Source organism: Artibeus jamaicensis, unplaced genomic scaffold, assembly GCF_021234435.1.
Source record: "Artibeus jamaicensis isolate MK-2021 breed Jamaican fruit bat unplaced genomic scaffold, CSHL_Jam_final contig_419, whole genome shotgun sequence".
Classification (NCBI taxonomy): Eukaryota; Metazoa; Chordata; class Mammalia; order Chiroptera; family Phyllostomidae; genus Artibeus; species Artibeus jamaicensis.
In genome coordinates, this window is record NW_026521824.1 from 3,047,594 (window position 1) to 3,061,280 (window position 13,687).

General features: G+C 47.7%; 1 protein-coding gene across 1 annotated transcript in view; it reads left to right on the plus strand.

Annotated features, from left to right (window-relative positions):
* Positions 1 to 13,687, plus strand: part of LRRC75A (leucine rich repeat containing 75A) — a 45,781-nt gene that overhangs the window by 17,692 nt on the left and 14,402 nt on the right. The window lies entirely within an intron of this gene.

Sequence of the window (13,687 nt, forward strand, 5' to 3'; positions counted from 1 at the left end):
TGGGCAGAAAAGAGAAAGCAGCCTCAAGATGGCAAGACTTTGGTCCCTTAAGCCCCACCTTTTAAATAATAATAAAGTTTTACGCCCTGGCTGGTGTGGCTCAGTGGATTGAGCATCAGCCTGCCAAGCAAAAGGTCGATGGTTCAATTCCCAGTCAGGGCACATGCCTGGGTTGTGGGCCAGGTACCCAGCTGGGGGCATACAATAGGCAACCCATCGATGTTTCTCTCCCTTTCTTTTCCCCTCCCTCTCCTCCCTGTTAATTAATTAATTAGTTTTACATTCTAGAAGCAAAGCTGATAGACCACTCCATTTTTTTACTGACTCAGCCATCTGGCCCTGAAAACAAGTCAGTTCAGCCAAACCACTGAGTCTCATTTCAGGAGGTGGTGATGCAGATGGGCTTCCAACGTGAGGCCTATCCTGTGTAAACAAGTAATCAGGTAAATAAGGTATATGTCTATGAAAACAAAAAACAAAAAGGTTAATGAACACAGCAAATCATAAACCAGTGTTTGAGACTGTGAGACTGTCAGTTGAAAAGACATCCAGATGTAAGGCTTTGCTGAAGTGAAAGCAAGGAGTCACAGTCTGACAGGTCCTCCTTGTCTGCGGTTTGAACATCTCTGGTGATGTGATCAGTTGCTCAAGTGAATTCTGTGCGGCATATACAACACGAGGAGAAAAGAGGTTAGTCTCGATGATTCCTAGTCTAAGGACTTGATAAAAAATGAAACAGTTTGGAGGGTTGAAGAAAACTAGAAGAATTCAGGAACCAGTTCAATTTATAGGTGACAAATAAAACTTTGGAGACAATTAACTAGAGTCTAACATTTACAATTGAGCATTATGATTTCTATTAAAACACAGTTTTCCCCCTAAAATTACTCTCATTTTTATCAGAAAGACTACATTAAGTTCATTCTTAATTTGGCCTGATTATTTGCATAAATACAATAAGAATAGCAATTGATCATACAGGTTCTCATAAGGAATCTTCAGATTGAGCTTCAGTCAGCCCTGCAGGGTGAGAAGCCAAGCCATACAGTTGCCATTAGGCTTTGTCTGGAATACCTGTAGGTTTTGGCAAATTACTTAAGTTCTTGAGGTCTCCAAAAATGTAATGAGGTTACTTTTTGCCATCTCTCAGAAAAGCAACCTTTGTTCCTTACCTGGAAAGACTGATAGGAACCATGTGACTAAGCACAGTACCAGGCTACTTCTCTAAAGGACTTTTATCAGCTTTAAAAGTTCATTTCAATTCCTTAGGGCTTTCCGGTGGCATCCAGAGTCCAGGCCTGACTCTTTCAGACGTGACATTCTAGTGAAATTCTTGGTGCACGAAACCACAATTGGAACAGATTCTTATTGGATTTGTGCAAACACGTGCTGCCATGTCTAACTCATGAAGAACTGCCAGATTCTAACTTCCAGCCAAGAAGGAGGCATAGATAGATACACTGTGCCTCCTTACACTACCAAAAGAAGGACAACAACAAATTTAAAAACAAAAAACCAACTAGAACTGCCAGAAAATTGAACTGTATGAAAGTCTAACAACCAAGGAGTTAAAGAAGAAACATCCAAACCGGTAGGAGGGGTGGAGAGTACGCACGTCAAGGCAGCGGCTGGAGGACCCGGTGAGCGGGGCAGTGGCTGGTAAAACAGGTGGCCCCACATTTGCCTGCAAATACCAAAGGAACAACTGAAGAGTAAGACCACACAACCCAGGGTTCCAGTGCAGGGAAATAAAGCCTCAAAACCTCTTGGTGCATCCTTACTATGTAACAGGTGCACCAAGACAAAAAAAAAATATGGCCTGAATGAAAGAACAGATCAAAGCTCCAGAAATAGAAGTAAGCGATGAAGAGATAGCCAACCTATCAGATGCAGAGTTCAAAACACTGGTAATGAGGATGCTCACAGAAATGGTTGATTATGGTCACAAAACAGAGGAAGAAGTGAAGGTTATGCAAAGTGAAATAAAGCAAAATATACAGGAAACCAACAGTGAAGGGAAGGAAACTGGGACTCAAATCAACGATTTGGAACAGATGGAAAAAAATAAACATTTAACTAGAACAGAATGAAGAAACAAGAATTCAAAAAAAAATGAGGAGAGGCTTAGGAACCTCCAGGACAACTTTAAACGTTCCAACATCCAAATTATAGGGGTGCCAGAAGAAGAGAAAGAGCAAGAAATTGAAACCTTACTTGAAAAGATAATGAAGGAGGACTTGCCCAATCTAGACAAGGAAATAGACTTTCAGGAAATCCAGGAAGCTCAGAGAGCCCCAAAGAAAGTTGGATCCAAGGAAACACACACCAAGGCACATTATCATTGAATTACCCAAGATAAGGAGAGAATCTGAAAAGCAGCAAGAAGAAAGGAGACAGTTACCTACAAAGTAGTTCCTGTAAGACTAACAGCTGATTTCTCAAAATAAACCTTGCAGGCAAGAAGGAGCTGGCAAGAAGTATTTGAAGTCATAAAAGGCAAGGACCTACATCTGAGATTACTTTATCTAACAAAGCTTTCATTTAGATTGGAAGGGCAGATAAAGTGCTTCCCAGATAAGGTCAACTTAAAGGAGTTCATCATCACCAAGCCCTTATTATATGAAACGTTAAAGCAGCTTACCTAAGAAAAAGAAGATAAAAAATACGAACAGTAAAATAACAACAAACTCACAATTTTCAACAACTGAACCTAAAAAAAATCAACTAGAACAGGAATAGAATCACAGAAATGGAGATCACATGGAGGGTTGTCAGCAGGGAGGAGGGAGGATGGGGGAAAGGGTACAGGCAATAAGAAGCATAAACAGTAGGTAAAGAATAGACAGGAAGAGGTTAAGAATAGTATAAGAAATGTAGAAGCCAAAGAACTTATATGTATAACCCACGGACATGGACTAAGGTGGGGGGAGGGGAATGCTGGTGGGAGGACAGATCCAGGGCCAAGGGGAATAAATGGGAGGAAAAAATGGGAAAACTGTAATAGCAAAATCAATAAAATGTATTAAAAAAAGAATTGCCAGATTCTAGAGGAACCAGGTAGGGAGGATAATATAAAGCAAAAGGAAAATCTTTTCCCTTTAACAGAGTGAAAGGGGCCCAACTCCAATTCTGTATTACCTAAAAAAGTAAGTAATTAGCATTCTTCAGATTGGCAAACACATTTCAGTACTTCTAGAAACACACACTTTTTTTTTTATCTTCACCCAAGGACATGTTCATTGACCCCAGAGAGAGGGGAAGGGAAGGAAAGAGAGGGAGAGAAACAGCAATCAATCATCAGATTAATGGGTTGCCTCTTGTACTAGTCCCAAGGCGGGTGGGGAGCATGTGATCTGAACCAGCCACCTAGGCACCTGCCCTGACCAGGAACCAAACCTGCGAACCACAGCAGCCAGTGCCACACTCATACTTTCAAGAGATGTACTTCTATGAGACAGGTATTGTAAAGGAAAACCCACTGATTCAGAAAGGAGCTGCTGAAATAAGTTAAATTGATTTGTTCCAATGGCTAATGTTTTTCTCTTCCGATTTCTTGATCAGATTTAGCTCCCAGAAATTTGCATTTTAAAAGATGGCCTAGGTAGACTTCTTGAAGACCAGGTATTTGCATTTCAGAAGTACAGGCTTTGGTTTCATAAAGCCAATTATCTGTAAGCTTTTTCCTTGAGACCCAGGGTTAAATTTTTTCCACTTGACAAGTATGCACCCCAAATGGGGATTTCTAGAGGCACTGTGGATGGAGGTGGTATTGCCTATTGTCTTTGGGGGGAGAGACTTCCTTTCCTGCAGAAGGGAAGGAAGCTGGGTCACTAAGGGAAGAGACGGACGTCCTCGATTTTTCCTAGTACCTCGTTGTGTGGTACTGATGGCAGTACCTTGCAACCTGATGGCAGCTCTGATGTCCCAAAGCCTGAGCCTTGCCCCTCCCCTGACAAAGGCAGAGGCCCTCCCAAAGATGGCAATACAGCATGCCCAGGTGTGGAGTGTCACCCGGTCCCCTGCAGGCAACTTCATTTACCAACAGTCACAGTGGTGATCGGGCATTGCCAATTGGGCTCACTCCGCTCACTCACATGGCCTTAACTCCACATGGGCAATCTTGACGGTGCCTCTGCTGTCTCCGGTGGGAAACCTCATCCTAAAGCTCTCACCTTTAGTAGTTGGGCTAGTAACTGTCTCCCTGCCTTTCCCATTCCCAGCCCTGCCTTCAAGAGGCCTGGTAAGGTTGGGCAGCTCCCTGTTAAGCCTTCCTAAGGATTAGTTGGACTGGCCAGACCAAGACAGCATGCCTGGCCCTCAGCAAATCTTGTTGGCCTTCTCCAGGAACATCATAAAATTCAGGGTAGCCCTGGGTATGAGAAGGCACAAAAGTTGTGGGGAAAATTAACATTCAATCTTAAAAATTATTTTCCCTCTGTGGAGGTTCTTTCAAAAATCATTACTTTCCAATTAGTTTAACGTAAACTTTCCTATTTCCATGACTACTTGTATCCGAAGTGCTCTACTTACTGTGTATCTGTCTGAGCACTGACGAGGACCAGGGTCTAGGAATTTTTGGCCTTGGGGGCACCATTTCCTCTATACACTGCACAGCTAGGGGTATGTGGCCGTCCTGGGCTGGCACAACTCCCAGGGTGCAGACAAGCAGCTGTGATTGCAACAGGAGCTGGGAACACACCGGTGGCCTGCAAGTGGCAGGTCCCATTTCACTGGGCCACAGGATTGCTAGTTGGCCACTCCTGGGACATGAGTGCGCTGCCCAGGAGGGAGGTGCCTAGCCCCTTAGGCCACTGAGAACATAGGGTCCCCAGGGTAGGCAGACTGCAAGTGGGCCTTGCACTCACTGCACACCGGGCAGGCCATGGGAATATTGTTGGTTGGTGGGTCTGGCAGCTTGAGGGGGTGCTAGGTGATTAGACAAGGCCACTCAGCCCACGTTCATGAAGGTGGTGTTACAGAAAACAACTCAGCCACTTTCGGGTGTATGGAGTGGGACTTTATGCATGCTGACCCAGAGGAGGCAGTCTCCAGATTCTGGGCCCCAATCGGTGGGGAACAATTGCTTATATAGGGCGAGGGGGTGGTCCGTCACTCGGACCTTTACTTCTGGAGCGAAAGCAGGAAGCAGCTTACAGAAGCAAGAAAGCGGAACTGTTGATAGGAGTTAATACAAAATTCGTTGTTCTTACTTCCCAGTTACTTAGTTACTTGCTCTCCCTGACCCTGCTGACGCAGCTGCGAGCCCCTTCCTGGGCAGGCTACTAGCCATTACATCCATCCTATTGATTCAGCGGCTAGCTCCTCTCCTGGGCAGGCCACTACAGTGGGACCAATGGAAATTTTGGATCTGGAGCTGAAACAGTCAGGGAGTGAAAATAGAGAAGAGACACCAAGAAACATACACAGGCAGCAACAGAGGGAAGACAGACAGACAGACTAGTGAAGAAAAACCTCCCAGCCTCCCAGTGCAGGGGAAGGGAGGTCCCAGCTCTTACCACAAGCTTGGGCTCATCCCGTTCCTCCATGGCCATCAGATGTTGCCAGTGGAATTGGGGTGCTTTCACAGAGTTGCAAGAAAAACAGTCCTGGGAACTCCTGCACGGGAAGGTGAGGTGTAGTAGTAAGATTTATTGGACTAGAAATAAAATACTGCCCCCAGGTTCCCAGTGTCTCATCTCTGTCCATCTCACTGTGGAGGAACTCCAGTCTTGTCTTCATGGAGCCCAGAAGGTCCAGGGTCCAGAAATTTTGTGCCGTTGGTTCATTCCAATTCAGCCTCCGTTCCTGGCTCCCCTCGCCCGCCGCTGTGTTGCCATATCCAGTACCCAGTCTGTGCTTGGATCCCCCGTGGAGCCCATGCAGCTGCAAGGCCCAGGTGACTACAAATGAACAGGTGAATGGATGTGTGTTACCGAACCAGAGGCCTTTGTTAGGCTCTAGTCCTGTTATCTCAGGCTTGCGAAGGGCTCTAACCCAATCCAGCCTCTAACCAATCCATTCTTTTTCCCAGATATGATCCCTTCCTTTTATGGGCACCATCTCGGCTCCTGCTGAGCATGTGCCCAGCAGAGGAGTTTCTCCTGCTGTTTTTATTCTTTTATGGGCAACAGTCCTTCCTGCTCACTTCCAGGATTAGGTCCGAGGGCGCAGGAGGATGCAGCCATCCTACCGGAGCCTGTGAATGCTGCAGCTTCCTACTGAAGCAGCTTATTGTCCAACTCAGCTCCCTCATTTATGATGCTTAATGTCTGATTCCCTTTGTGCCCTCTTTTTATTGATACTGTCCAGCTACCTACACTAATGGGGAGAGCCCCTTTCTTCCTCTGTCTGAGGACCTCACCAATGGGGAAGTCAGGCAGCTGCCCCTTTTTCATGTGACTGGTGATTTGGGGGTAGAAACAGTGCCAATTCCACCTTCCCCGCACCGCACCCCCCTTGGGCTTCTCTCTTCTGAGAGAAAGCACCTCTCAGGAGCCACCGTGGCCAGGCAGGTGTGAGAGAGGTCACCTGAGGCAGGGAGCCTGACGTCCAGCACAGCTGGTGGTTGTGGCCAGGGATGAGCAAAGTCCCGAAATGCTGCCACTGTCGTGGGTTTTCATGAACTCCATCAGTAGTTGGTCCCCTGGCCACCAGCCCCATCTTAAGGTGATGGGGCTTTCCATAAGTCACCTCCTTAATGTAACAAAAGATGCCTTTGTCACCCTTCTCACTTAGGAAGTTTCAGGGAGCTCAGGGTTTCCGTTTCTCAAATGGGACCGAGACCAAAAATGTATTTCTTACCTGGGTATTGAGCTGATGCTCCTGGGAAGGGAACGGTGTGCTGGGACTGCCCAGGAGAGGAAGTGTGGGGTTCACGGCAAAGACAATCCTATGGGTATCTGAATAGAGAAAGAGGTTAAAGACACAAAAATCGGGCAGCCTCAGGGTGGTGTGCGGTGCTGAATACCAAGGGCAGTGGAGGAACAAAGAACTGCCTTTTTAGCACTTTGACAGGGATTTCTCTCAAGCCCGGTTGTCTTCAGGAGCAACTCGACACACAGGCTGTTCAGGTAGGTGAGAGCTCAGGAAGGAGGCGTCCCGTGTGTGTCCCGAAGGGAGGACTGGTCCTGTACGTTCCCCGGCAGCACAAGAGCACAACGTGCAGGTATGCGTCCAGCCTGGGGAGAGGACGGAGCGGCGGCAGCCAGCATGCCAGTTCAGTCCCAACAGCTTGCAAATCTGTCCAGACCCGAACGTAAAATGCCAAATTGTATTAGTAATAGAGTGGTTTCAACATTTTTTAAAAAAATGAGTGGTATCCTGGATCTGAAATCTTCAGTTATGCCAAGAAGAGAGGAGCTGGCAGGTAGGCAGCTGTCGAAATAAGCCGGTGACCCTCCATCCTAGCTGCTGCCTAGATGTGAAGCTGTTCCCTCAGACACTGCCCAGTGCCGCGCCCCTGTGGCAGCCTGTCCAAGTCCAGGGCTGTGCCTCGGATGCACATTGCTCCTTCTCCTAGAGACTGTCTGTGGGCACTGGGCCAGTTGCCCCCTCCCGGGCCTCTCTGCACCGCCACACAGAGCTGCCCCTGCATCGATGGGGGGCCTCACTAAGGGCCGGGGGTTGGAAGGGGGAACATAGGCAGCTGGCTGCGTGTCAAGTAGGACTTTTTCTGGGCCCCAAAGCACCCTGTTCTTCCAACCTGGCAGTTCTCCAGCTTCATTTGGTGTTGAGATCCCTCTTTATACTCTTTTTGCTTAATTGTTTGTTTAAGGAAAAGCAGTCAACATTTACCCATTTGTAATTACAATTTAACATCTGTATTAAGAGTTACGTATTTGAGACCATAGGTTGGCAGCTGAGTTCCAAAGTTACCACTTAAAATTCAGGATGAAAATCTACAGTCTTTCCAGAAAGCAATTCCTTCCTTTATACTGTCACAGGTGACTTACCTACTCACCATAATATCGTAGTAAGTAAGCACTACTTTGTCATTAGGAAGAGAAAACTCTACGATCAGACAAAGATTATAATAATGTGGTCCTAGTAGACACTCTCTCACTATGCAAAATGTACAGTGATTATAATAAAACAGGATACGCTTGGAGTGGCAGTAAGATACAAAAATCAGGCTATATTACTGTTAATATAGGTTCTGCTACATCAGAATTCTGGGTAGGTGTTCACAGTTTGGGATTTAGAAGGACAAAGAGAGCAATTATTTAATGTTTACATATAAGAGACACCTGACTGCATAACATAATTACCATTGGGCTTTAACATGAAATTTACAAAAAAAATTTTAAAGAGTGGCTTATAAAACCTGTATTTATACTATTTTCAAATTGAAATTAATTGACATCTAACACTGTGTAAGTTTAAGGTGCACCACATACTAATTTGATGCATTTACACTGCCGTGCGGTTGCCACCACAGCCCCGTCTAACAGCCCCGCTGTGCCGCATCATCATCTTTCCTAGAGGCAGGGACAGTTTAGAGCTTGTCTCTTAGCAAGTGGGATGTGTAGGGTACAGCTTTGTTGTCCAGTCACTGTAATGTGACTCCAGGGCTTTCCTTCTTATTCCAAGTGTGTGCCCTGAAGCAATGCCTCACCCATGCCCCCAGCCCCTGGTGACACTCCCTTTTTGAGTTTTGTTCTTTTGAGGTTCTACCTACTGTACGAAACATACAGCCTTTCTCTGTCTGACTTCTCTCTCTTAACATAATGTTCTCGAGGTCCAGCCACGTTGCCGCAGTGGCAGGATGTCTTTTCTGATGGCTGAATAGTGTTCCGTGACCTGTGTATGGGCCGCGTCTCCGTTTTCCATTCGTCCATCAACGGACACTTAGTGGTGTCTGTGCCTTAGCTGTTACGTACAGCGCCGCAGCGCGCACAGAGTACAGATGTGGCTTCGATGGCCCTTTCTCTTCCTCTGGATACGTACCCGGAAGTGGAATTGCTGGATTGTATGGCAGTTCTAGTTTTAGTTTTTCAAGGAATCTTTATACTCTGAAGTTATTGAGTACCTAAAAAGTTTTTCTGTATGTGGGCTGTATCTAGTGAATGCTATTTACTATATTAGAAATCAACACAAAAATATTTTAAAGGTTTATTTATTCATTTAAAATTAATAAGCTTGTCTGAAAGAATTTTTTACAGAAATAACTAGATAAAAATTTAGTGAAAACAGTGACATCGTTTCATGGTTTTGTGAATCTCTTTAATGTGGCTTAAAGGAGACAGACGGCTGCAAGTTTCTCACACCTGCCACTTCTGCTTTTGTCTCTTGCAACAAGTTGTTTTGACTGGAGTCTACAAAGGTGATATAGCACGACTCTGATATGTCATTGGAAAAAGGACTTCGCAGAGCTCCTGAAAGGCTCTCAAGGGCCCCGTCTGCACTTTGAGAAATGATGTTCTGATCTTCCTGTGTGAATCACCACTCGTCCTTGGAACTAGTCCACGAACCTGTTTCTTCAAGCTCCACTCCTGTGAGAGGACTTGTGCGGGCCATGCTGGTCATGGCCCCCTTGGTCCCATGCCAGTGGCCCTGTCCAAGCCGAGCAGTGACTCGGGCACACCTGCTTATACCCCCAGGTTTTCCGCTGAGGAACCATCCGTATGCACGGTTCCTAGAGGTAGTGCCGTTCAGACCCGTCACGAGGAAGCTAGTATTATCCTTGCTGCGTCATGTTTGCAAAGCAGACCAGCCCCTCCAAGGCCAAGGCTGTTTGCAGGGTGGTATGGAGGGGCCACGTGAGGATTTGGTTTTTGCACGCCCCTCGCCCGGGCACACAGTGGGTACCCTTCAGATGGAGTGGAGCAGGCATCAGCAACACCATCAGTGCAAAGCTGTGACACAGTCATCCCCGTGAACTGGCCTGGGGGTGGTGCGGGGCGGGGGCAGTGCATGGAAAGGACAAGGAGAAGTCCAGAGTGGCCCAAGGTCCCCAGAACACATGGAGCATCCCAAAGCAGCAGGAGCCATCAGTGAGCCTATGTCAGGGTCAAAGTAAAGAAATAAAGCAATAAAATGTGCAGCCGGCTTTGTCCGGTCCCATCTCATTTTCCCTGATGCAGCTTCTTATAACCCAGAGCCCTGGGGCCTCCAGGAGCCCCACCCCAGTTGGAGTACCCTGGGAGGGCGGTGGCAGTGACTCAGTCGCACAGTGAGCAGTGCTACCTCTGCCCTCCTGGGGAGAACCTCCTCCCCACTTCCTTCCTCCATTTCCAATCCCTGCTCCTTCCCAAGCAAGGACTAGATGAACCTAGGTGGCAGCAGCTTGGAGAGGTAGAGCCACTGAGAGCAGCTGGTCACCCAGCGTGGTGGGGAGACAAGGAATCAGGGGCCCCTGGGGTAGGACATTTTGCACCTTCCCAGAACTGTCTGGGCCTCCTGGGTTAGCAGCTAGGGTCTCCTCAGTCCTTCCAGGGTGAGACAACCTCCACTGGCCTGGAAAGAAAAGCAAATGGGAAGATGGGGCAGTAGGAACCCAGTATACCCAACAGTGCTCCGGCCCAGAGATTGCTCTGTGTGTGTGTGTGTGTGTGTGTGTGTGTGTGTACAGGAAGGGGCAGCCAGCAGAGCTTTTCTGCAGGGAGTCTGGCCTCCTGCAGCGCTGCAGATTCTTCTGACCTCTCATCGCCAGACTTTGGGACACAGTTTGGTAACTGTGCCCATTTCACAGAGGAGGACTTGAGGGCTGGGCAGCACCTAGAACTCAGTGCTTTCTCCCAGGGACATTCAGAGACAGGGTTCAGGGATGACTGTAAAAAGGGACCTCCAGGTGTGCATCCTGGGCAGGGGTACACGCCAAGGAGAGGAGTCATGGGCAAAGCGCAGGAGCGCAGAGGCCGGCATCACCTCCCACCTGGAGCGGGGTGCCCAGCCTACATGACAGACAGGAAAGGAAAGATATACTCATCTTCTGGCCAACTCCTGGGTCCACAAATCCAGCCTCTGACCATGAGTACAGCCATCCCACCATTTCCACCCCAGACTCTGCTCTCCACCCCATTTGCCTGCCCCAGGGAAGGGCAGCCCGGCCTTTGAAACATGGGCCTGTCCTCCACCCAAGAACACAAACCCTTGGACTCCCCCTCCCTATGTCCCCAGCCTCCTCCTGCCCCAGAGAGGGTGGGTCCGATGTTCTGCACACTTCCGGGTAAGTTTGCGTCCTGAGGTCGGGAGTCTCCACCTCCTCGCTGACCAGGGGGCCTGGATGGCTCGTGTGCAGCAAGCTCCCTGTCCTGACTCTCAGGTTTTTCTAGAGAGACAGTTCATGGCTTGTGACATTCTCAAGTGGGCCTGTGGACCCAAAGAGGTTCAGAAGCACTACGTGATGGGAGGAGGGGCTTCCTAAGGGAAAGGAAGGAGTGGCTACGTTAGTAATTCTCTTCCCTGTGGGAGGCTGCACATGTGTTACTTGGTTTTATTTCCCTCACATACTTGTGACGCCAGATCACTGTCCCCATTTTACCAATGAGAAAACTCAGAGGCTCCCTGCCATTAGGGAGCTGGCCCAGGATGCAGCCTGACTGAGAGACTGGACAGGACAGAGGCACAGGTACAAGGCAGTGCTGCACTTGGCCCTCAGCTCTTAGACCACTGAGACAGGCAAGCTGAACCTCCCTCCGCCTGCATCCGTGCACGGGGATCAGGGTTGCCAGGAAATTATTTCAGCAGCCAGAGAACCTGGCGAAGGGCAAGGCAGCTGTCCTCTGAGGTTATTCTTGCTGAATGTAAAACAGAGCCCCCCAGACTGGCCCCTGGTGTCCCATCCCTTTCTAACAAAGAGGAAGGAGGAGAGTGCCCCTGACCTTCACAGGCAGGACCTGGCTAGAGCTTGCTTGGCTCAGCAAGGCTCAAAAAGACAGATCCATCAGCCACAAACCCTTTCCTTCTCTGCTCTTAGAAATGTCCACCACCAAGCTACGGAACAGCACTTCCACCCTCCATCCTATCTCCTCCCCAGCGCCCCCTTACCAGGGGTAGAAAAAGCAGGGCAGTCCTTCAAAACAGGCCCGCGGCTGCATGTAGGCCTCCCACCCCCACCATTCCTGAACATCATTTTTCTAGCATATTTATTACCTGTGATTTTTTTCAGTGTTATTGAGATGTGAGGTACAACACTGTAAATTTTCAGGTATACAGCATAATGACTGGGCTTACATGTGTTGTAAGTGATTATCACGATAAATTTAGTTAGCAGCTATCACCTCGGATAGCTGGAAAAAAGGGAGGAAAATATGTTTTGTTTTGTTTTGCTTGTAATGAGAACTTTTTAAGATGTTGGAGAACAAACTTCAACTGAGTAAATTTTATTAAACGATTCATAAATGGGGCAGTATCCCATTTAGTAGATAGAAAGGTGCTTCGATGAGTCACAACAGAAGGTTTTTATAGACAGAAAGAGAGGCCCTATGAAGTTAAGAGTTGCTGGTTTTATTCCAGGTCAGGACACATGCCTGGGCTGCAGGTTTGGTCCCCAGTCAGGACGTGTATGGGGGCAACCAACTGAGGGAGTTTCCCTCCCTCTCTTTCTCCATCCTTTCCCCTCTCTCTCAAAATAAGTAAATAAAATCTGGGTTTTTTTCCTTTTAAGAATGAATTAGCCATGGTTGGGTAGCTCAGTCAGTTGGAGTGTCATTCTGATATGCCAAGGTCATGGGTTCAGTCCCCAGTCAGGGCACACATAAGAATCAACCAATGAATGCATCAATAACTGGAACAACAAACTGATTTCTCTCTCCCCCCCAAAAATCAATCAATAAATAATAATTGAAAGAATTTTAAACAGTGAATCATTTCAAGTAAGTTTTCCTTTCTTCAGGGAAAGGCAGAGGGTCTTATCAAGCAGGTCACCTCACTAATGCTGATGGAAAATTCTAGACTGAGTGGTTTAAAATTCCACTCCTGGGAGAAGCTGGAAGTGCAGCTAGGTTAGTTATTAAGGCTTTGTTTGCTATTGTACCTTAGTGAAAGTGAGTTCATTTTGGCCTGTTGTTTCTCTCTCTCTCTCTCTCTTTTTTTTTAACAAGGACCTAATCTCTTACTAACTTTCAAATGTACTGTACAGCAGTATTAATTGTAGTCAGTCCTAGAATTTTCAGACAGCTGAAGAAGTCATCCCCTCTGGGCCTCAGTTTCTTCATCTGTAAGTTGGGAATGATGAGGGCCAGCCCACTTTTCTTTCAGGGATTTCTAAGAATCACATAGGGAAGGCATTTAGAAAGGTTCAGGTTTTCCCACTGAAATGACAGAAAACCCCTGCTGGAACTCACCCATACACTTCCTGTCCCTGGTCACTGACAGCCCAGGCTGGGAGCCTTCTCTGGGCTGTGCTGGGGCAGCTCCATGTGTGGCTTGGGGGCCTGGGGGGCTTGGGCTGAAGGCAGCAAAAGTGGGTGGTCCTCCTTTCTCTGTCCCTCCTCAGTGACCCCTTGGTCCTCAGGGTGGGGTGGGGGGAGTCTCTGGGTGTAAGCCTGGTTTGTGCAAAGTACCGAGCTAGGAGCAAAAACCAGGGCTCCCTCCCAAGGATAACAGAAACTGGGGAGACGCATTGGAGGAAAGGCAGAAGGTACACGCACGCTCTTTCACACAGGGAGCGCAGCAAGCGCCTCCAACACTCTAGGGTAGAAGACCATGTTTCTTTACTTCTCTAAAGCAGTCAACTCCATTTCCA